We start from the raw sequence: 25,335 nt of genomic DNA on the forward strand, positions 1-25,335 counted from the left end.
AACCTCCATTCTTGTTACCATCATTGGGCTTAGCATATGATTTTTTGCACTTTCATCTCAAAATTAGGCATTTAGTGCCAGTTCGATCGATCATAAGTGTACCTTCGATCGATCGAACATCTCTATAGACAATTCTCTACAAATTTTATGGTCTCTATCCATCATGTGAACTTTCTGTTCAATCGTTCCAAATGCACTTCAACTGATCCAATTCTCCCTGTGATCGATCTCACTTCCATACTTAGAAAATTTTTCGAAGTTCTACAAATTTCTTGCCTCTGTCCCATCGTGTGAGCATAGAGATCGATCATGGTATAATCGATCTAAGTTAGGATCGATCACAGCTTTGCCCCTTTGACTTTTTTATTTTTCCTCTTTCTATTTTATTTTTCATTTTCTTTTACTTTTGTCAGTTTCTTTTCTTTAATTTAGTTACTTTTCTCTTTTAAAAAAAATATATTTCTTTGCATTCTTTATTTCCTTACTTTTTTACTTCTTGCATTTTTATTTACTTATCTTTTTATTTTTGTTTGTGTACATATTTTTTAATAAAAAAATAATAATAAAAAATAAAAATAAAAAATAATCTTTCAAAGTATTATTCCGTCTTGCTAGAGACGTTAAACTTAGCACCCACATGACACATTGTGTCTTTTATCTCTTGTATAGTCCATGTTCATTTTCATTTTTATTTCTTTATTTTTCTTACATTTTATTTCATTGTACATACTTTCATAAAAGAAAAATATAAAAACTTTTCACCGTTGTGCCCTTATGTGTAATCATGCTCCTTTTATATTTTCTATTGGCCTTGATCTCAAATCTCTCTTTCATCTTGTGTTATATTGTCTTAGAATGTATGATTTGATTATTCTTATCCCTTTTGATATTTGATGTAAGTTTGTTAGTGTGGTTATTCAAATAGGTTGTTGAATCCAAGTTTAGGGGAGACCTTTTTCATATTAGATCATTGCCGAGCTACATGCTTTCGCCACCACAGTATACTCTTTCCATCTTTTCCATTATTCTCATTGCACATTGAGGACAATGTGCAGTTTAAGTTTGGGGGTAAAGTGTCTTTGTCGCATTCTACTTAAAGTTAAGTTTTGAATGCATGATTGAGATTGGAGATTCATATTAGCTATGATTTTGATCTTTTGAGGACTATATTGCTTAAAATTTAAAAATTATTTGACTTGAGGCTTCAATACTCCTTGTATGCCTTTTGGATGCCATTTAGGAGTAAATTTTTCGAAAGATTGATATCTTGTTTGCACTTGTGGTCCACATCATCTTTATTTTATGATTATTTTGATATTCACTTTAGGATTCTACACTAGTGCAGGTGCACACTAGCATTCATTTGTGGGGTACATGCTTTGTTGATTATTGATTTGATTATATCATAATTAAACTAGTAGTGCATTGAAAGCTTTCATTCTTGATAAAAGTGGATAACAAACCCTTTTCACTAAGTAGCCAAGATTCTAACCTCATCAAGCACTGAATTTCTCATGCCGAAAAGTGAAGGGCCCAAACACTAGGTTAATAACTTGATAAAAATAAAAATAAAAAAAGTTACAAAAGGCAAATAAAAAAAAATAAAAAAATAAAAAAAAGTGAGGACTTCTCCCAAGAGATGAGAAGTGGGAAATGGTTAAATGAAGGTTTTTTTGATTTGTAGCCTAGTCGATTTGAGCTTGTAAGTTCTTAGGGGTGTTTAAACACCTAATGCCCTAAAACCGTCCTATTTGGGAGTCATTGACCTAACGCTTGACCTCATGGATTGCTAGAATGCTTAATAGATTAATACATTGCACTATGCTTCTATCTTTGATCCTTAGGATTAGAGAGAGAGATAAAAAAAAGAAAAAAAAGAATAAGTGCATCCCTAATGAAATAAAGCTTTAATAAAGTCCATTCTTAGTCTTGATGATCAGTACTAGATTTGTGTGCTAGTTTGAGGCTGGATGTGATTATTTCTTTAGTTGGCTTAGATGGCAACATATTTGATGTTGGTCCACTTAAAAAGGATTCTAGAATTGTTTTGATTTACATGATCATTGTCTTGATGTGTGGAAGACCATATTTGCTTGTTTGATGTTGAAATTTTTGGAGATTGCTTGAAAAGAGTTGAAAAATTGCATACTTGAGGTAGTTTTCTCCCAATGCTTGTTTGGAATATTGGTGCCTCTTTTATGAGAATGAGCTTAATGTTTATGGGTATCATTTCTAAAAACCGTAACGAGACTTCACTCGTCCACTAGGGGTAACTAGGGATTTAAAAGGCTTGTTACATGTGTTAAATGCAATTGTGTTCCCTACGAAAGTGGCGTTATCCATTTATTGTTTTCTAGTTCATAATTATTTAGTTATTCATTTTTTTTCTTTACTTTGTAGTTCATTGCTAGGGACTAGCAATATCTAAGTTTGGGGGTGTGATGAGTGCTCAAATGTGACGCATTTTAGCACCTAAGCAAGGATATTTTAGTCCATTCATTTATCTTATTTTCTTTTTTTAGTACTAATTTATGTTTTTATCTATTTCAGGTCGTACTAATTTATGTTTTTATCTATTTCAGGTCAATAAAGTTTAAACGGGCTAAAAATGGTTTCTTACAACCTTTTTGGAGTCAAACTAAGTCTTGGTGAGAATCTGGAGCAAAAAGAGACTGATCTAGAGCAAAAAGGAGGCTGATGCTGAAAACTACCAAGTTGGATCGATCGAAGAAAAGTGTGTCGTGATTAGCGGTTAGCCTTGTGATTGTTGATTTAATTCTTCCTTATGATTCTCTATTTTAATTACATGTTATCTTATGTGTGATTATTTGAGAATTGATCTCTACACTAAATTCTCTATGCTGGTTGCATGTCTATGTGTGATTAATAAAAAATTTAGTGATGGCTAAGCAAGGTTTTCATTGAATAGGTTTGTTAATTAATTTGATCAATTATACTTATGCTTGATGGGTTGTTCTACAATTTAATTCATGTTTGTAGGTAGGTAGACAATCTATTCTTGATTTGATACTCCACACTTATTATTGCAAATTCCATGATTCTCTAAATTGATGTGTGCTCTTATTAGACCCATTTGTTAACTAATTGATGGATTATGCCTTTATCTTGGTGGGTTGTTCTACACTTAGTTTACTTGTTGGTTAGGTAGACAATTCACTCTTGCATCAGATAATTCACACTTTTACATGCAAATTGTGTTTATGTTTGTGGCCACATCTAAATTGCAATAATGTATTCCCCATTAATGGAAAGCAAGTGGTTAATTACATGAGCTTAGTGCTGATTCCAACACCCTAAGACCTCTCTTCATATCTCTTAAATCCCTATCTCTCACTAGTTTATTTTTCTTGCATTTTAATTAATTGCATCTTAGAGTAATCAAACAACCAATCCTCCTTTGCAATCTTTTGATACATTAGAGTCGAAGTTAAATTCCAACACGTATAATATCTGTGGACAATCTCTACTCGCTATACTTCATTAGTTATAGTAATGGTTTTATAAATGTAAATTTGACTAGAAAAGCTTCTTAAACCACAATCATATTTTGACCTTGCGAAGCGACCTCTCGTACTAAAGTCCGTTTTCTAAACATTTAGGAAGAGGCTCGTCAAAAATCTTTTTGATTTAAAAATTGTCATCCCGGTCATTTTTAATACCTTAAAAACCCAATTTTTGGTTAGTGGTCTTTTCCGCCTTCGGGACATCAAAAATCATTTTTTCTTCAGAAATAGTTATTTACTGTTCTTCTCGGTACAAAAACACTTTTTCAAAAACAAGTGACCATTTTGGTCATCTTTAAGCCATTAAACCATCTCATGGTGAGGTGTTGTAATGGCCCGAATTTCCATAACCGGGTACGTTAATGAGTAACTCGGAAACTGACCCGATGTCTATATGTCCCGCCGGGCGTGCCAATATATTTGGCTCACAAAAAAGCTAGTCTTTCCCAAGTGAATGGAAAGGATTGCGGGCATGTTAGGAACTGCTGTCGTTCTAAAGAGGAGTTCTAAACAATATTCCAGTTGGAGTTTAGGATGAGGCGATTGTATAAAGGACTGGAATGACCACCTTCGAAGGTTCTTTTTGCCTTGAAAAAGGACTTTGGGACTGTTCTATAGCTAGTAGAAAGAAAGGCAGAATTGAAAGTGCAGGACTTGCAATTAAAAGGGCTATGAACTACTTGTTGGAAAGTCGGAAAAGAAAGTGTTGAACTTGTATTAGACATAATTGAAATACATTACTGGAATATAAGGATACATGAAATGAAATTGATAAGCAAAGATGTTGTATTGTTGTGTGTGTTAAACAGGATTTGCATGTTAGGCCTAAGTGCTCTATATATAGAGTCTTCTTTGTAGCAGTTGGAAATGTGGCGGTTCAACAGCTTCCACTTGGCTTGTCTTCGAACTGCCAAGTGTCCCATGTTCTTCGCAGTTGTCCTTTATTTTTTATATCCACCTTTTTGTATTTTCTTATTCCTTAGAGTTCTTCTGCTGCATGACTTCAACCATGTCCCTTGAAACCTCCACAATTCTGAGTAGTGGGCAGTTTTGGTTCTACTTAAGGTCGATCATTCCACCTGGCCTTTCCATAGAACACCATGTGTCCCATGTCTTTCTTGTTCTTCCTCTACGTGCATAAATTCTTCTTCAATTTCCATCTAATGCGTTAGTATTTGGCCAAGTGTCCCACATTTTTTATGATTTCCTTCCTTACCCAAAATCCTTCTTCCCATGAAATTCTGAATTACATATGTCTCATGCGTATATGTGTCTGCCATTTGCATATCCACGTTCTCCTCAACTTAGGTAACTCCTTTTTAGTTAGACATTCTTTCTGGTACACTTCTATTGCATCATGCACTCCATTATTTCAGCGACTTCATTTCTGCATGTATAGATTTGATATATATATATATATATATATATATAAAATTTTGCACCTCCCAATTTTTGAATGATATATCACCAATGTCCCCTTCTTTAAGAGCTTTGTGTTAACTTGGTCTGAAGAATGGAAAATGGCTAAATGATTGCTAGAACTTCCCTATAAAGTAGGAGATAATTTTACACCACATTCCCCCTTTTCTTTACTTGGTCAACTTAGGCTTGCCATGTTTTAGAAGTTTCCATCTGCATAAGGATTCTGATAACACAAATGGTTTCCTTCTATAAACCTAATTCTTACAAGAATTGATATATCATGGTAAGTGTAATACCCCGTAATTTTAAAGAATGTATTTAAATTAATCTTGTGTTAGGTTAATTAATTTTATTTATTTGTGCATACTACATTATTATATTAAGTTCATTTAATTGTGCATGTAAATTAATTGTGTATGTTAAAATAGTAAATTTATTCATTTAATTATGCATGTATTATTAATAATAATTTCATTTGTTGGTTATGCTTAAATTAATCATTATTAGTTAATTAAAGTATTATATTGGTGTTATATAGTATTATGATGATATAATGTATTATTTTGTAATAATAATAATTATATTAGTTTAATAATAATAATAATAATAATAATATAATAATAATAATAATTATTATAAAAGTTTATTAATAATAATATTAGTAATAATAATAATAATATTTATAATAATAATAATAGTATTAAACCAAAGTCATGATGAAATTAGAGATTAGGATAGGATTGCATCAATGGTTATGGTTGGAATTAAAGCCATATAGGTAGGAATATGAGAAATGGGTGAGAAGTTATTATAAATTAGATATTTGTAATATTTATATTATATATTTTGTCTATAAATTAACTAGCTTGCCTTAGAAAAAAATAAAGGGAGTTAGAAGCAAAGTATAAATTCTAGAGAGCTATTTTATAAGAGTGAAAGGAAAAGAGAAAGAGAAAGAAGCTTGGACCGGTGTAGGCAATTTTACCCGACTACGCGCAGACCGGCGGATTTATTTTAAATCCAAAAAGGCAAGTTATTATCTACTTTTCCCCTTTGAATTAATAAATTAATTGTTTAGTCTATTTTTATGCATAGAGCCAAGGTTAGGAGGTTGATAAATTATTAATTTTATTTTATTAAATTAATGGAATTTTAATTATATAGGATGGTATATATTTATTTAATGTCCTATGAATTTAATAATGGCTAAAAATAATTAAATAAGACTTTAGGGATTTTTCTAGAATTTTCTAGATTTTTCCGGGCATTTTCTGCAATTTCCGGCGACCTTCCGGCGAGTTTTCCGGTCGCCGGCAGTGGGGGAGACGACCGGAGTGATCCGGTGCGACGCGGCGCACCATAGGAGGGTGTACGCGCGCATCCTGGCCATTAGTGGAGTCTGATTGATCCGGTGCATCGCGGTCCATGATACCGCGGTACACCCGGATCTGTGGGCGTTGGATGGAGGGAAGATAGGGTGAGATGATCCGGTGTGGCGCGCATGTAGGAAGGATGATGCAGCCAACCAACCGGAGAACGCCACGTCAGCAGGAAGCCATCAACGCGCGCGTGGCAGCGCGTGCGCGCGCGTGGGACTCTCCAAACGCGCGTGGGAGCGCGTGTGCGCGCGTGGCTGACGCCAGACGCGCGTGGGAGAGTGGGAAAGCTTGGCGGCGCGTGTGGGGAACTCTGGGAGGCGCGTGGGGGCGCGTGAAGGGCCTCTACGGCTGCTGGAAAAGTCCAGAATACCCCTAGGGACTGTTTTGTCATTACCAGGACCTTCACTATACATTTTGGGGCCTCGGGTTGGCATTTTTGGAATTAACGGGACATTATATTATTATTTTATTTCTCGTTAATTATTATAAATGTCCGATTAATATTTCTAAATATTAATTGTATCAGTTAAAGTGCGAATCGCTAGTAAACATATGTAATTGATTTAACGACTATTAATGGTATTATTTTATTAAACTGTAATAACCATTAATGTTAAATTAATTAGTGCGTGGTTTTCTTCATATAAATAACCCATTATATATTATGGAATATTTATACTGTTAATCGTATATAAACCATGATTATTATGCTGTGTGCATTTCAGGGAATAAATGGACTGTTTATTATGTCGCATTTATATTATATGGATGTGTTGCCATATAGAACCATGTGAGCTGACTAATAAGTTTAGACTCATTTATACCTTATGCATTCGTTGCGATAGACAGATGTGTGGCTGTCGGGGTATGTGGTTTAATATTATTGGCATGTGTTGCCTAATTGACATACTCGGTATATTTCTTAATATTGTTGGCATGTGTTGCCTAATTTATATGCTCAGTATATTCATCAGTACTTTGCGAGGTGTTATCACTGTGTAGTTCGTTATAGTCTGTGTTGTCAGTACCGTGCACCATGTATAATAGCTGATTTCCCGGGTAGGGAAAGGCGACACTTAACCACCTAGTGTGAGTCTAAGTGATCACCGTCTATTCTGGTTGAGGTCATGTTATACATCGGATAGTTCCCATAGGATGTATACAGATATAGTACTCATCCGATTCATAATGATTAATTTATTGGATTCTCTGATTTGGGTCATAGTAGAGAGGACTTGCTCGTGGGGTTGACCCACCATTGTTGTTATTTCAGGATATGGTCAGTATCCGTTTCAAGGCTGAGGTTAGCAGTGTGGGACCATCATCCGAACTCATCTACTCCTACGATCCAGTGCAGGGTAGAAGTTTTATGTAGTATTTCAGTTTCAGTTTTTATTTACTTTTGACGTTGAACTCTCAGGGTTATATTTAGGGATCCCTGACGTAGGATTTCCAAGTTGTAATGAAGTACTGTATTAAATAAAGGATGGATGGATGTTGTATTATTTAGTGTTCCTTTCCGGTCTAAATTCTTTTATTATCATCATTTTGTATTCCATGCTTGTATATTGCCAATTGTTTTTGATATCCCTCGTTTTTCGTGTATAAGCCTGATCAACTTATGCGTGGAAAATGTGGGGGTGTTACTGTTGGTATCAGAGCATTCCAGGTTCGAGTGTCTTAGGGATCTGTGATTACTATACTTCCGCGTTGTGTATTCTGATAATTAGAGCCTAAGTATTAGGGTTCTTTGTATTCTTTTAGTCGGTCCATTATAATGTACTGACGTTAGATTTTTTCTGAATTTAATAGAAGGATGTCTCGGCGTGGGACAAGGAATGCGAACCGTCATCGCAGTATTTCCCCAACTCAAAATGAGAATCAGGAATTTTCTCCTCAAGTTGCTGACATCATTGCACGAGCTGTGGCAGCAGGAGTAGCATCTGCTCTACGAAACCAGCAACCTCCTCCGATAGTACCTGTTCCTGAACCAGTGGCACAGCCAATGTCATGGGACAAAGTTCGTCACTCGTTCATCCGGGGAAATCCACCAACGTTTGCGGGGTCCACAGATGTCCTGTTAGCATATCAGTGGAAACAGGAGAGCGAGCGTCATCTTCGGATGGTAATCTGTACCGAAGTGCAGAAACAGATGCTAGCTACGTTTATGTTGATAGGCAATGCATTGCAGTGGTGGGAGTCTATTACTACTGTCGATGAGAGGACCAGATTGACATATGCTGAATTTCAGACTCGCTTTGACGGCAAGTATTTTCCTATGTCAGTAAGATCAGCGATGAAGACCGAATTTCTGGATCTGCAACAGGAAGATCTGACTGTGGCTGAGTATGAACAGAAGTTCATAAATTTGTCATTATTTGCACCAGAGGAGGTCAATACGGAAGAAAAGAAGAGAGACCGCTTTGTGAAGGGGTTAATATGGCCGATTAAAGTGGTGATCTTAGGTAGTCCGGCATATACTACTTATATCCAGGTGGTTAATGCCGCCTTACAGCACTGCCAGATGAGGAGTGATTACCGGAAGTCCAAGGGAGATAAACGGACTAACCGAGACTACCAGACAGAGGAGAAAGGAAGCAGCAGTGGTGCCAAGTCCAATGATCGGGGCAGAGTTCAAGGACATCAACCTTGGAAGAAAAACAAAGGAAACCTAGATGTGCAGAGGGAGGGAGTCCCTAATCAGGGTAGACAAGGTGGGATACCTCAGACCGGACAGGAACAGTGGTCGGGAAATCAACAGAGAAGGCAGGCAGGTCCTTTTACGGGACGTTGTTATCACTGTAGAGAGATTGGGCATCCGGCCAAGATGTGTCCCAAAGCTAAGCAGGGACAGTATGGGCAGCCGAGACCTAATCAGCCATTACCTCTACCGGCCCCACCGATGCCACGTGGGCAAGTTCAGAATTTTCCGGCACTTCCAGCACCACCATTTCCTCCGGGACAACCTCCACAGCAATTGCATCATGGCAGAGTTTATAACTTCATGCCACATAATGCGCAGGCTCCTCAGGCTATTGAGGGTATGTTTTCTATACATGGTAGAACTGCTCGTATACTGTTTGACACTGGTGCATCACATTCTTTTGTGTCTAGATCTTTTGTTATCTTATCTGGTATGACGACTCAGTTATGTGACCAACCTCTTAATATTTATACACCATTGGGAGTTGGCGCAATTTTACGAGAGTATAGCGGTGATATCCTTATAGATATGGGCCGACTTCGATTTCTTGCAAATTTGTTAGTGTTAGATATGCATTCGTATGATGTTATACTTGGGATGGACTGGTTATCTCAGTACCATGCTCAGGTTAACTGTTACGAAAAGTCTATTGTATTTTCCATACCAGGACAGGAGATGTATCTTCTTGTTGTACCACAACCTGATAGAGGGCCTAGCACTTATTTATTCATTCTTGAGGAGGACTCACAGGAAGCGACTGCGGTATCTCTTGACAGCATCCCGGTAGTACAGGAATTCCAGGATGTATTCCAGGAAATTCCAGGCTTGCCACCGAGTCGAGAGATAGATTTCGTTATTGATTTAGCTCCAGGCACTACGCCTATTGCTAAGGTACCGTACCGAATGGCACCAGTGGAGATGCGAGAGTTGAAAGATCAAATTCAACAGTTGCTCAGCCAGGGATTTATTCGCAGGAGTACTTCACCATGGGGAGCACCAGTACTGTTTGTCAAGAAGAAGGATGGATCTCTTCGTCTTTGTATTGATTACAGAGAACTGAACAAGGTCACTGTTCGCAACAAGTACCCGTTGCCCAGAATTGATGACCTGTTTGATCAGTTGAAGGGAGCTACTTACTTCTCAAAGATCGATTTGAGGTCTGGTTATCATCAGCTACGAGTCAGAGAACAAGATGTTCCAAAGACAGCATTTCTCACGAGGTACGGATCTTATGAGTTTCGTGTTATGCCTTTCGGTTTAACGAACGCTCCAGCTGTCTTTATGGACTTGATGAATAGAGTATTCAGAGAATACTTAGATCAGTTTGTCATTGTTTTCATTGATGATATTCTGGTTTACTCCAAGTCGGAGAAGGACCATGCCAGACATTTACGCACAGTATTGCAGACACTTCGAGAACATCAGTTGTTTGCGAAGTTTGAGAAGTGTGAATTTTGGCAGAAAGAGGTCAAATTTCTGGGTCATGTAGTGTCAGAAGAAGGGTTAGCAGTAGATCCAGCCAAGGTTGCGGCCGTTATGGAGTGGGGACAGCCTACCTCACCGACAGAGATTCGCAGTTTTCTGGGATTGGCGGGGTATTATCGCAGGTTCATCCAAGGATTTTCCAAAATTGCGGGTCCACTTACGCATCTGACTAAGAAGAATGTACCATTTGTATGGGATGATTCTTGTCAGACTGCTTTTGCTGAATTGAAGAGTAAGTTAACTTCTGCACCTGTCTTAGCCACACCTCAGAGTGGAATCGAGTATTTAGTATTTACCGACGCTTCTCTGAAGGGTTTGGGTTGTGTGTTGATGCAAGAAGAGCGACCAGTTTCTTATGGGTCTAGGAAGCTTAAGCCTCATGAGCTTAATTACCCGACTCACGATCTAGAACTCGCAGCAGTGGTTTTTGCCTTGCGTATTTGGAGACATTATCTTTTGGGGGAGACTTTTCGATTGTTTAGCGATCATAAGAGTCTACAGTATTTGTTCACACAGAGGGAACTAAATATGAGACAGCGCAGATGGTTGGAATTCGTGAAAGACTATCACTTCTCTATTCAGTATCATCCAGGGAAAGCGAATGTTGTAGCAGACGCACTCAGCCGCCGACCATATGTCAGCCTTTCAGCTTTGTTTACAACAGAGTGGGATGCTTTGAAGACTGTTGATGAGTTAGCAGACGCTTTTATGGCATGTGTGGTAGTAACTCCTTCTATCATTCATCAGGTCATTCAAGCGCAACTCTCAGATCAACAGTGTATTGATCGGGTTTCGGAGTTAGCCTCCGGAGATGTTCCTTTTTATTCTATAGGGACTGATGGAGGATTGAGGTACAAGGGACGTTTAATTGTGCCTTCAGCTGATAATTTGAGAAATGTTGTGATGAGAGAGACACACACTTCTCAGTTCTCTGTACATCCAGGGGGAGACAAGATGTATCAGGACATGAAACGCCAGTTTTGGTGGGCCGGCATGAAAAGAGATATAGCTATCTTTGTCTCTAAATGTAGCACCTGTCAGATGATTAAAATTGATCATCAGAGACCGCCAGGATCGTTACAGCCACTTCCCATACCAGAGTGGAAATGGGAGAGTATTTCCATGGACTTCATAGAGGGATTACCTACTTCACAGCATAATCACAACTCTATTTGGGTCATTGTTGATAGATTGACCAAGTCCGCTCACTTTCTGCCTGTTCGTTCAAACTTTACGTCAGAACAGTATGCTAAGCTGTATATTGCAGAAATGGTGAAACTTCATGGTGTACCATTGTCCATCGTATCAGATAGAGATCCGAAGTTTGTATCAGGATTTTGGAGGAGCTTTCAGCAGGCTTTGGGTACAGAACTATATCTTAGCACTGCTTATCATCCTCAAACAGATGGACAGACTGAGCGAGTTAATCAGATTTTAGAAGACATGTTGCGGGCATGTGTTCTTGATTTTAAGGGCAATTGGGAGGAATATTTGCCGCTTTCAGAGTTTGCTTATAACAATAGTTATCAGAAAACTATTGGTATGGCACCATTTGAGGCTTTGTACGGTAGACCGTGTAGGTCTCCTGTCTGTTGGCTTGGAGTTGGCGAGAACAGCTTTCTGGGTCCTGAATTTATTAAGGACACGTCAGAAAAGATCGCTATCATTAGGGATCGGATGCATACAGCTCAAAGCAGACAGAAAAGTTATGCTGACCGTCGAACTCGTGCTTTGGAGTTTAAGGTTGGTGATCAGGTTTTGCTTAAGGTTTCTCCTATGAAGGGAGTAATGCGGTTTGGGTCAAAGGGTAAGTTATCGCCTCGTTTTGTGGGTCCTTTTATGATTACAGATCGGATTGGGGCAGTAGCTTATCGTCTGGCTCTACCAGATAATCTTCATAGGGTACATAATGTTTTTCATGTATCTATGCTGCGAAAATTTCTACGGGACGAAGATCGATATCAACACATTGATGTGGGTGAGATTGAGTTGCAACCCGATGCAACCTATTTGGAACAACCTTACTGTATTCTCGATCGTAGGAATCAGATACTGCGCACGAAGACTATTCCATTAGTACGTGTACAGTGGAGTCATCATAGTGCTACAGAGTCTACTTGGGAACGGGAAGATATTATCCGTGCCAAGTATCCAGAACTTTTTACTACAGGTATGTAGTGAATTTCGGGGACGAAATTCCTTTATTAGGGGGGGAGAATGTAATACCCCGTAATTTTAAAGAATGTATTTAAATTAATCTTGTGTTAGGTTAATTAATTTTATTTATTTGTGCATACTACATTATTATATTAAGTTCATTTAATTGTGCATGTAAATTAATTGTGTATGTTAAAATAGTAAATTTATTCATTTAATTATGCATGTATTATTAATAATAATTTCATTTGTTGGTTATGCTTAAATTAATCATTATTAGTTAATTAAAGTATTATATTGGTGTTATATAGTATTATGATGATATAATGTATTATTTTGTAATAATAATAATTATATTAGTTTAATAATAATAATAATAATAATAATATAATAATAATAATAATTATTATAAAAGTTTATTAATAATAATATTAGTAATAATAATAATAATATTTATAATAATAATAATAGTATTAAACCAAAGTCATGATGAAATTAGAGATTAGGATAGGATTGCATCAATGGTTATGGTTGGAATTAAAGCCATATAGGTAGGAATATGAGAAATGGGTGAGAAGTTATTATAAATTAGATATTTGTAATATTTATATTATATATTTTGTCTATAAATTAACTAGCTTGCCTTAGAAAAAAATAAAGGGAGTTAGAAGCAAAGTATAAATTCTAGAGAGCTATTTTATAAGAGTGAAAGGAAAAGAGAAAGAGAAAGAAGCTTGGACCGGTGTAGGCAATTTTACCCGACTACGCGCAGACCGGCGGATTTATTTTAAATCCAAAAAGGCAAGTTATTATCTACTTTTCCCCTTTGAATTAATAAATTAATTGTTTAGTCTATTTTTATGCATAGAGCCAAGGTTAGGAGGTTGATAAATTATTAATTTTATTTTATTAAATTAATGGAATTTTAATTATATAGGATGGTATATATTTATTTAATGTCCTATGAATTTAATAATGGCTAAAAATAATTAAATAAGACTTTAGGGATTTTTCTAGAATTTTCTAGATTTTTCCGGGCATTTTCTGCAATTTCCGGCGACCTTCCGGCGAGTTTTCCGGTCGCCGGCAGTGGGGGAGACGACCGGAGTGATCCGGTGCGACGCGGCGCACCATAGGAGGGTGTACGCGCGCATCCTGGCCATTAGTGGAGTCTGATTGATCCGGTGCATCGCGGTCCATGATACCGCGGTACACCCGGATCTGTGGGCGTTGGATGGAGGGAAGATAGGGTGAGATGATCCGGTGTGGCGCGCATGTAGGAAGGATGATGCAGCCAACCAACCGGAGAACGCCACGTCAGCAGGAAGCCATCAACGCGCGCGTGGCAGCGCGTGCGCGCGCGTGGGACTCTCCAAACGCGCGTGGGAGCGCGTGTGCGCGCGTGGCTGACGCCAGACGCGCGTGGGAGAGTGGGAAAGCTTGGCGGCGCGTGTGGGGAACTCTGGGAGGCGCGTGGGGGCGCGTGAAGGGCCTCTACGGCTGCTGGAAAAGTCCAGAATACCCCTAGGGACTGTTTTGTCATTACCAGGACCTTCACTATACATTTTGGGGCCTCGGGTTGGCATTTTTGGAATTAACGGGACATTATATTATTATTTTATTTCTCGTTAATTATTATAAATGTCCGATTAATATTTCTAAATATTAATTGTATCAGTTAAAGTGCGAATCGCTAGTAAACATATGTAATTGATTTAACGACTATTAATGGTATTATTTTATTAAACTGTAATAACCATTAATGTTAAATTAATTAGTGCGTGGTTTTCTTCATATAAATAACCCATTATATATTATGGAATATTTATACTGTTAATCGTATATAAACCATGATTATTATGCTGTGTGCATTTCAGGGAATAAATGGACTGTTTATTATGTCGCATTTATATTATATGGATGTGTTGCCATATAGAACCATGTGAGCTGACTAATAAGTTTAGACTCATTTATACCTTATGCATTCGTTGCGATAGACAGATGTGTGGCTGTCGGGGTATGTGGTTTAATATTATTGGCATGTGTTGCCTAATTGACATACTCGGTATATTTCTTAATATTGTTGGCATGTGTTGCCTAATTTATATGCTCAGTATATTCATCAGTACTTTGCGAGGTGTTATCACTGTGTAGTTCGTTATAGTCTGTGTTGTCAGTACCGTGCACCATGTATAATAGCTGATTTCCCGGGTAGGGAAAGGCGACACTTAACCACCTAGTGTGAGTCTAAGTGATCACCGTCTATTCTGGTTGAGGTCATGTTATACATCGGATAGTTCCCATAGGATGTATACAGATATAGTACTCATCCGATTCATAATGATTAATTTATTGGATTCTCTGATTTGGGTCATAGTAGAGAGGACTTGCTCGTGGGGTTGACCCACCATTGTTGTTATTTCAGGATACGGTCAGTATCCGTTTCAAGGCTGAGGTTAGCAGTGTGGGACCATCATCCGAACTCATCTACTCCTACGATCCAGTGCAGGGTAGAAGTTTTATGTAGTATTTCAGTTTCAGTTTTTATTTACTTTTGACGTTGAACTCTCAGGGTTATATTTAGGGATCCCTGACGTAGGATTTCCAAGTTGTAATGAAGTACTGTATTAAATAAAGGATGGATGGATGTTGTATTATTTAGTGTTCCTTTCCGGTCTAAATTCTTTTATTATCATCATTTTGTATTCCATGCTTGTATATTGCCAATTGTTTTTGATATCCCTCGTTTTTCGTGTATAAGCCTGATCAACTTATGCGTGGAAAATGTGGGGGTGTTACAGTAAGTTCCATGGAACTCGCCATGTGTCACTTTCTTATTGGTTTACAAACACCATTATCCCATAGACTCCATATAGTGGTAGCTGAGTAGTTACATGAGTCTTGCTTTGAATCATTGAGTAAGGTTGCATGTATAGTAATATTTCCATGTAATCTTTATTTCCAGATCATTAGGAAATTGTGGGACATTAATCCAGTGTGGTAAATAGTACAAGACTCGCCATATTCTTAACTTAAAGGACTCCATGTGACGAAATACGATTGGCTTAATGGTCTTTGCCTTGGATTACTATGTGAAGTCATTTATGTACTTCAATGCTTCAATGTGACCTTCATTTCCAAGCTTGCCGGAATTGTGATTCAGTGTAGCAAGTTCCATTAGAACTCGTCACATATATCCTCATTGGTAGACAACTTCTCTCTTGATTTTATCTTTGTGCGTGAGTCTATATGGCAGTACAGTATAAAGTCAACTTTAATGATGCTATAATATAATTTCATTTTCAAACAATAAGGCAATAATCCGGTGTCAACTTGCCATATGTCATCTTTTCATTGTTCCGAAAATAATGGGATAAACAATCGGTGACTCGTTGAGGTTGTGCATTGGACTAACAGGTTGGTCTAACCCAGCCTACTAGATTTCACTAGGTTTTTGAAGTCTTCATAGTCATCTAGAAATATCATATTCAATAAGGTCTTTGTGTGTTATGATTTCTTTTCTTGCTTTTTCTCCAGTCAATAGCATTAAATTTAATTCTAGTATTTTAGTGTGAGGAGTCTTTGCAGAAATTGAAAACTAAGGATATACATATCACATGATTTTTATTGAACAACCTTAATATGAATAATTTATTTGATGTATCTACATTCTTTCACAATAGTATAATAAGGCATAACCAACTCTGCAGGGTTGGCTTAGCAAGTAAGAATTCGGGCTTTGGTGTCTCATGAAGTATTAGGTCTCAGGTTTGAACTTCAATCGGGTAAATAATTTATATGTGGGTATCCACATAGGTTGAGTTGTAATCGGGCTTAGCCTTGAACTTGCCCAGTCTTGTCCGGTACACGTAACTTGTGGGGTGTTGCGTGTACGTATTCTAAAGTGAATTAGTCTCACTCATAAAGTGTAGGAATATCTTCCATGTGCCATCTTCTCCTTTCCATAGTCAAATGAATACATGTATGCGAGTAAAAATTGCTACGTGACAATCATCACAAATTAAAGTAACATACTAATACAAGAAATTAACTAATATTATATATATATTTAATGATAAGAAAATTGCACATCTATTTATTTCCACAGGAACTCCAACAATCACCTTCTATATTAGAAGATAAAAGAAATATCACTGGCTAAGTCTTTGGTAATTAAAAACTAATACTATAACATGATTTTTTTATTTTCTTGGATATTTTTGTTACCACGTTTTAGGATCTAAGCGTGCTGGCTAAATGGCAATGGAATATTATTCAATTTGATCAGTTCATGTAAATTTTGTAAACAGAATATAAAAAGCCTTCTATGATTTTGCTGTAGTAGATATTAAGAAATGAAAATTTTAAAACTTCGGATAACGCAGATGCCTGTGATGATCCCCCCCTGCCCGACTAATCGAATGTCATAAAATTTATTTACTCTTTAAAATTATTGAATAAATTTCATTGTCCATTTTAAGTAATTGAGCAATGATTTATGGATCGAAATCTAGGTGGGGTCCACTCCCCCTTCTCCCTATCACTACCGCCACATTTTAGTGGCTAAAGTATTTTCATAATTTATTATTTGACCGAGAAAGTTGTGCCAAAATGAAATTGAATATTTATTACTGCTATATATGTAGTAGGCTTGGGGTGAAATCTGTTCATCTGTCTACGGTTGTTGATTATGTTTGGGAGCAGAGCTTTGCTATCAATTTACTTAATTTGATCCTAACTAGTTGGTCTTATATTTTTACATCAACCCACGCAGGCACGCCTATCAGCCCAACACAATTTATAGGCGAACAAAAACTTATTCAGCAACTATATTTCAAAAATCACCAGTCAAATTGAATGGTTAAAATTCTTAAACTTGTCTCTCCATAAGCTCTGTTTAGGCCGATGCAATGGGCCTAGGGGACACGTGCCCCCTGGTCTTGGCTGGTCCTCTATCGTATATGTGATAAAAATATATATATATATTTTTTCATATATTTGAAAAAATTTATATAGTGTTCCCATAAATTTTGTGATTTTTAAAATTATCTCTTTATTTTTTCATTATTTTCTCTTTTACTCTTCAAAAACTTTAAATTTCCTTTAATAAAAAAAAAAAAAAGTTAAATTTTCCTTCCTCATTTTTCTTTTTTACTTCTACTTCTTAAAAGTTTTCTTGCATATTTGAATAATTTTCTTCTTCTTTTGTATTTTGTATTTGTTAAGCAAGGAATTTATACACGAATTAAATTATCACCGTTGGGTATAAAAATATAAATTACCTTTTTAACTGCCAAATAGAATCTGACGGTTAATACTTCAGGTGTGCATGCATTTTCTTGCACACCAGGAATCAAGAGAACAATTCTGTATATATATATATATATTCATACACAGCAAATTAGAGAATGGAAGGCACTGTTGTTGATGTCATTAGAAATGAAAACATTATTTGATACCCGCACTATTAGACGGGTTTCTTTAGTCTCCTCCCTATATTTCAACCGTAATAAATTAATTGTAAAAAAAAAAAAATGACAATAATAAGAAAGCACTTTTTTAGCACATTGATGAGAAGTTTGACCTTGTGCCTCATAAATTTATTGAGTGCTTTTATGATAATAAGTTGGTAATGTTGATTCATACGGAATGTTATATGAAGAGTAAAAAAGTTGTGACAATAAATTAATGTCATGCAAAAAATTCTCAATAAAAAAGTTGATAATACTTCGATTTTATTAATAATTGTCAATAAATCCAACTTATAATCTTTTTTACATGATATAAAATATTGGAGATAAGAAATCAATATTGTTCCAAGTCCATCCTCATGCCCATCATTGAATCTAAAACAACATTTTGGAATTGGTCATCTAATATCATCTTCAAGTTGATTTAGTGTTGGGCATTACTTAGTGACCTAGTTCGTAGTGCACCCACCTCCGAGCGGGCGTGATTGGGTGTCCAAGTGTTTGAGTCCCCCCTCCTTAGTTTGTCAGGAAAATAAAAAATTGATTCGCATATTAGAAAATTTTGACATTTATAATATTATTTTATCAATAAAAAAAAAGTACGGCAGCACGTAAGTTGGATTTATTGATACTTATCAATAAAATTGAAGTTGCAAAAATGTTAAGAAACAATATAGCTCCATTGTCCCAATGTATTAAACAACACAAAAAGAACCGTTAAGAAACAATCAACTAAATTAATATAACCATGAAACTTTGAATATATAGTAGATTAACTTTACTATAATACTACCTTGGTCTCATATTAGTTGTCCTTTTCAAAATCTTTGACTCACAATTTTTGTAAGTCAAAGTTACCAAAGTAGACATTTAATATGGGATATAGGTAGTAGATAAGTATATAAAAGGAATATGACTAAAAATGACCTCAAATGACTCAAAAATAAAAAGTGATAGTGAGTTAAAAATTTTAATTTATATAAGAGTGTGCACACAAATTTTGTAGTCAAGAACAAAATATAGAGCAAAAATAATATTTTATTAAACTGAAAAATTTGGAGTACAATCCTCGGTAATATTATTTACAAAGAATAAGGTCCTTTAATTCGATCTCCTTTTTTGTTAATTGGATCCAAGGGCTGCATGAGCTTGATCTTGAATCATCGTGGAATTTGAATGAAGAACAGCACGATTTGATGTGCTTGTTGTTGATTACCGTAAAATTTGATGAAGAACGGCACGATTTGATGTGCTTGGTGTTCTTCGCTTTTAGGTTTGGATGTTGGGGATGACTATTGGCAAAGTTTCTATATTTCTCTCTAGGATTCTGGATTTCTGAATTCTGAATTTGTGTGTCCCCTTCCTCCTTCCTCCAGACCTCTATTTTTAGGCTTATTAGATCCATAGGATGATGACATGTGTCATCTCCTGATAAGGATAAAATCATAACTGGGTCGTACCGGTTATATTATGATAATTATCCTTAAAAATAATTATTCCAAATATACTTTATTAGGAATAATTATCTTTTCATTTAATCATCTAAGCTAGGCAAATTAAATAATTTAAGTGGACCAAGCTTGGGCCAATTAAATAACTTAATTAAACATTAGACCCATATTTAATGGGTCAATTTATCAAAACAAAAATTTATTAAAATTTTAGTGTCTAAAAATTGCCCCCACTTCAAGCCTCAGGTTTGACAGGACTTGTCTCCTTTTTCAAGTGGGACTTGAAGTATCTAACTTGGTCTTTGAATTGTAAAAAGCTTTCCTATCCAACTTTGGTTATAATTTTACTTTCGCATTTGAACTGAATTATACAAATCCTAATACAGATAGGAGGTATTTTATTAAAATCCCTTTCCAATTTGAATTAAATTATACAAATTCTAATACAAATAGGAGGTATTTTGTTGCCTATATCTACCACCAATGTTATACGATTTGACATCAATTCCAATAACCTCTGAAGACTTGTCAGATTAGAACCTCTGAAGACTGTGTTGGATTGTGGCCTCTGCTCGAACAAATACCATAAATAATTGGTATGAATTTTCTTTTTTTCTTTTTTTTCTTTTTTTTTTATCGCTCTTTTTTTTTATTGCTCTTTTTTTTTCTCCTTTTTTTTCACGCATTTTTTTTTCTTTCCTTTTTTTTTATTTATTTTTTCCCTGGATCCACTGGTCCGTTGGAATGCATCTTTACTAGTGATTGGTTGTCAATTATACTTCAACCTTTGCAATAGCACAAATCATTATAAAATAGGACTATTGGTCGGGTAAGTCGAACCACTGGGACTGCTAGTTTATGGCAACCAAGGTGTCTAAAATCACTTTTAGAATGATGAAGGGGCATAGAGTTTTGTTTAGGTTGTCACTAAAATTAGGAATTAAGAAATGCATAAAACAATAATTGTAAGGAGATTAAGGAATAGATATTGAGTAGAGAGGACTAGGGAAGTGAATCCACTACCAATCCTATAAACATGCTAACTTGCTATTAACTTGGGAAATAATTTCACTACATGGCAATGATATGTATTAATACTAGATTACTACATTATCCTCAAGAAATTCATAAGATCAAGACTTAAGTATAATCCCTCAAAGTGCAACATGCTAGAACTACCTAGATTAGGGTGTAGCCGTGTCATGCTCACTGAGCTAGGGACTATCAAACCCCTCAATCACTATGGTGATAGCACATGGAGCTAAAAATCAAGATAAAATCCATCAAATAAAAGCCTAAGCAATGGACTACAAGCTTCTCATATAACATGCCAATAAAAACCATTCCACAATCTCATTTCCATTCTTACTATGAAAATGTAAACCATACAATCATGTGAACATATAATCGAATACAAGATGATAGCTTCAACATAATCATTTATATAAATTAAGATCCATTACAAAATGTTTAGTGTTTTAGATCATGGAACCACCATATACATGAACCATTTCCCAAATTAAATAAAATTAAAGCATGCTTACAAGAGGGGGCTTCATCACCTCCCTAGACAGGGAGTTAATTACCCATAGGAGCAATGGAAGAAGGAGAAGAGGTGAAGAAACCTTCCATTTTCGCACCTAGAGGACCCAAAATACACAAAACCTCAAGAACTCCTCTTTCTCTCTCTAGAACTTAGCAAAAATATGAGATATGGAATAATACATGCTTCCTTTCTTTTATCAAGCCAAAATCCTCTCTCTTACCACACAATTTCGAGCTCCAACCACCCTAGAAGCAATCAGGACCACAAAAATTACTTAGGAGACAAAATGCAGCTTGAAATCAAGAGCAGGTGATCTGCTTCCTGCAGATTGGCGGGGGCCCACGGGTCCTTGGCAACCGAGGGAGCTCACTGGACAAAACTACGGGGGCCCGCGGAGCTGGCGGCAGGGGCCCGCGAATCACTGCGGGTCCCCGCGGATGAAAGCAGCATTCTGGAGTGATTGGCGGGCACCCGCGAAGCCTTGTCTTCAGAGCACTCAGCCCTCACTTTAGCCATTTTGATTGGTCCGGTGACACGGCCGTCATTTTTAATGCAAGGCCGCAAAACTCACGCACATGCTAACTCAAGAAACTTGGCTCAAATAATGGTCCCCAGCAACGGCGTCCTCTGATCCTTCAAATGATTGTCAAAACCGCTCTTTTAATCATATTCGGGGGAACCAACCTGAAAGTAGACGAAAGCAAACAAATAAAGCTAAACTATACATTATTATCAACTAATGGACTTAACTAATGCAAATAAGGGCGCTTGAATATGCAATATTTGGCACTTATCACACTCCTGAACTTACATTTTGCTAGTCCCATAGCAAAACCAAAATATAGAACCTAACAAAAATGACAACATATGAAATGCTGACAACAAGCATCAATCGTAAAGCAAGAAATTACTTATAAAGCTCAAATGTAACTTGGAACAACAGAAAATTGGAGATAGACTCATTCAGCAGACTACCTTGCATATATGAGGCCTCGATAAGCAAAAATGGTAAAACACATTTCAACTTTTATGCATCAATCATCATAGCCTATATAAACACTTCAATTGTCATTTCTAAAAGAGAATTGAATTCTAACTTCAGTGAAAGTGAACTGGATTCCTAATATGCGGCTTTTACCCTCTTTTTCTAATCTCAGAAACACAAGCCTTCAAATCATTGAATTTCCTTCTAAATAGGGTTTCTAAGGCATGACTTTATTCACAATACAACTTTTGTTTCTTGTTAAAAATTTATTCAATAGTTCAAAATGATACGTACTATGGTTGTGCAATACCGAAGTCCCTTAAGCTTTCTAATCAACCCATGTAGCAAGTGTTAGGCCAACAACTCCCAAACTGGATGGCTTTAGGGTGTTAAATGTAGAGACACTCCTAGGGCTTAATAACTTGAATTGGCAAGGCTACGAACTTCAACGAACCATATTTATTTATTTATATCTTTTTATGAAGACCGTGCAATGTCTAAGTCCCTTAAGCTTTCTAACCAACCAATGTAGCAAGTGTTAGGCCAACAACTCCTAAACCGGGTGGCTTTAGGGTGTTAAGTGTAGAGACACTCCTAGGGCTTAATAACTCGAGTTGGAAAGGCTACGAACTCAAATTGGTCATGATCATTGATTACTTTTCTTTTTCTCTTTTTTTTAACATCAAATTTACAAAAACATGCCAAAGATATCCATTCATTAGGGCCATCAATTCAAATCCACTATATCATGGTCAAGGTCAATTGGGTTGCATACCTCACAATTAGGTTCCCGGTGTGCATCTGTGCAATGTGAAGCGTAAAAGAGTATGAAATTCGACGAAAATCTAATTGAAGCATTTATACAAACCGATATGAATCAACATAGTCATTTTAAATTTTTCTTTATTTTTAAAAATATCATTTGCCTCTATACACAAAATCTTAAACATATGCTTCCATCTCCAATAAGTTCCATGATTACACTATCATTGCTTCCAACAAAATGATTTTATTAACTTACATGCATCAAGATATGGTCATGCAAGCAAAAATGATATGTTATCTCAAAAATGTAACAAATGCAATACACCGCCAAACTTAAATGTCACATTGTCCTCAATGTGAGAAGACAAAGGAGAAATAATGAAAAAGGAAGAGTGCAACAAGAACAATAGTACCAAGTTGAAGAGGAATTGAGTGGCGGTGCAAAAATAGGCCACTTCATGAATTCCATGAGCATGCCCCCAAACTTGGTTTCAAAAACCTGTCAAAAGACATCTATACACGGCAAGTATCATATGAATCCAAAATGAATGAAAATAATTGCAATTTATTCAACTAAAAACTAGAATCCATGCAAAGTAACAAAAGTGATGTAGTTATAAGTTCAAAAAAAATAAGAAGGAAAGCAATCGCCAAACGCGGCCCAAAAGAAGTCTTAAAAGTACTACTGAAAAGGGAAAGAAAACTAGAAGCATAAAATCACTCCATCATTTGAGTGGAGGAGGAAGCATCGGCACCGCTGGAGGTGCGGTCAATCAATGTCTAGAGCATGCCTTGCAAAACCTGCTGACTCTCCTGAGTCACCCTAACGGTGCTCTCTATGCTTTCGAGGCGCATGTGAAACGCATCAAGGCTAGCACTGAGATTAAAATAATGAGCTTGAGTCATAACAGGCGGCGGCGACGCAACAGGGGTAGCTGGAGCAGCGGGGGCATCATGAACAGGGGAAGCAGGAGCCACAGGGGGAGCCGGCACACCCCAATCCAACTCATCCCCAATTCGGGCCTGACGGGACATCTTAAGCTGAACCGTGCTCGACTTCCAGACCCCAAGGTTGAAATCAACCACATCTTTCTTTTTCTCCTCACGACACGGGGGCCGCAACCCTGCATTTTTTAGCAGCCGGGTGATAAGATATGGAATTGGAAATGCCCAAGCGATGGCGTTGCTCGACCTGACCAAAATTAATTCATTATAAATCTTGAGGATCTGGTCCCAAACAAGCTGCGGGACAAAAAACCAATGCTCCTTTTCAGCGGTGTAAAGGGCTTTCAGAAAATCCCCCTTACGCTCAGAATGGCCTGGTACGGGAAGGACATTCTTGGCTAGGACTGAATCTAGAAACTACAGCCGGCATGGTAGGAATGACTTATTAGTGCTTGTGGTTCGAGAACCGGTATATTGATTGTGGCAAATCTCCCCCACGATGTCTAACAATAATAGCGGAGCCAGATCTTCAACATAGAGGGGCAGGCCCACATCATCCACCGGCGATGCTAGTGGGCAAGCTAAAGCCTCAGCAAGATCATCGAGGTAAAATTCGAAAGCCTTGCCATCAATGGTGGTCTTGATGATGTCTGGCTCTGCACAGGAATGAAACAAGTTGGCGTAGAACAGACGGACCACGTGTAGGTAGTAAGCATGAGCACGTGGCTTGAAAAGAGAGGCGAGGCCACGTGCTCTCAATTCGCGGATGGACCATGCGGTCTCTTGATTTTGCTCAAAATCATTTTCAATGTTGAATTTTGCTTCGGGAACGATTGGCCATTCAGCCCAATTTGGAGTTAGGGGCACATTGGAAGGCCCCTCAAATGAGCGAGCACGTTTTTGTAACGACCCAAGATTTATTCAACCCGATGCGTCAACGGTGACTCGAACGGAAAACCAACAATGAATCGAAATGTGGATGCAAAAGGTAGAAAAATGGTCTCTAGAGGTACTACATGTCTATAAGACACTAATGTGACCCTCAATGAGGCCTCGGAATCCAAAGAAAACAATTGTGAAAGCGACGTTTTAAAAAAATAGACAAGAACGAGCCTAGGGGAAAAATGGTCTTTTCATAGAGAAATGGACGCTACCAAGCATACCATTAGAAAGACAATGAAAAATTAATGAATTTAGACTTAAGAATCACCTGATTAGGAGTTCGGACGAAAAAGATATCAAATTCCGAAGTCGAAGGAAGGGAAACCCTATCCCGGTTCGAACCAAATTCTTACACTACCTTACTAAAACATAAGTAACTTGAGTTATAAATTGAATCTGAAGCTCTAATTAGTACCATTGGAAAGCTTGTTTCGACACGGTCAATTTAGACTCAAGAACGGATCAATTTGGAGTTAAAACGAGTGAGATATGGCCTATTGAAGAAAGATGTCTGGAGCAGGAACTATTCCTGCGGGGGCCCTCCCAAAAGCTGCCGGGG

At 37.0% G+C, this 25,335-nt stretch overlaps 1 long non-coding RNA gene across 1 annotated transcript; it reads left to right on the forward strand.

The window, feature by feature from the left end:
• The first annotated feature begins 9,237 nt into the window (after positions 1 to 9,237).
• Positions 9,238 to 15,352, forward strand: LOC132273237 (uncharacterized). The gene is made up of 2 exons (XR_009470060.1): positions 9,238 to 9,366; positions 15,097 to 15,352. It is a non-coding gene; the product is annotated as an uncharacterized LOC132273237 (long non-coding RNA).
• Positions 15,353 to 25,335: the final 9,983 nt, after the last annotated feature.

This window comes from Cornus florida, unplaced genomic scaffold (genome assembly GCF_030987335.1).
Source record: "Cornus florida cultivar Cherokee Brave unplaced genomic scaffold, ASM3098733v1 CherokeeBrave_3.0.0_Hap2_Chr09, whole genome shotgun sequence".
Classification (NCBI taxonomy): Eukaryota; Viridiplantae; Streptophyta; class Magnoliopsida; order Cornales; family Cornaceae; genus Cornus; species Cornus florida.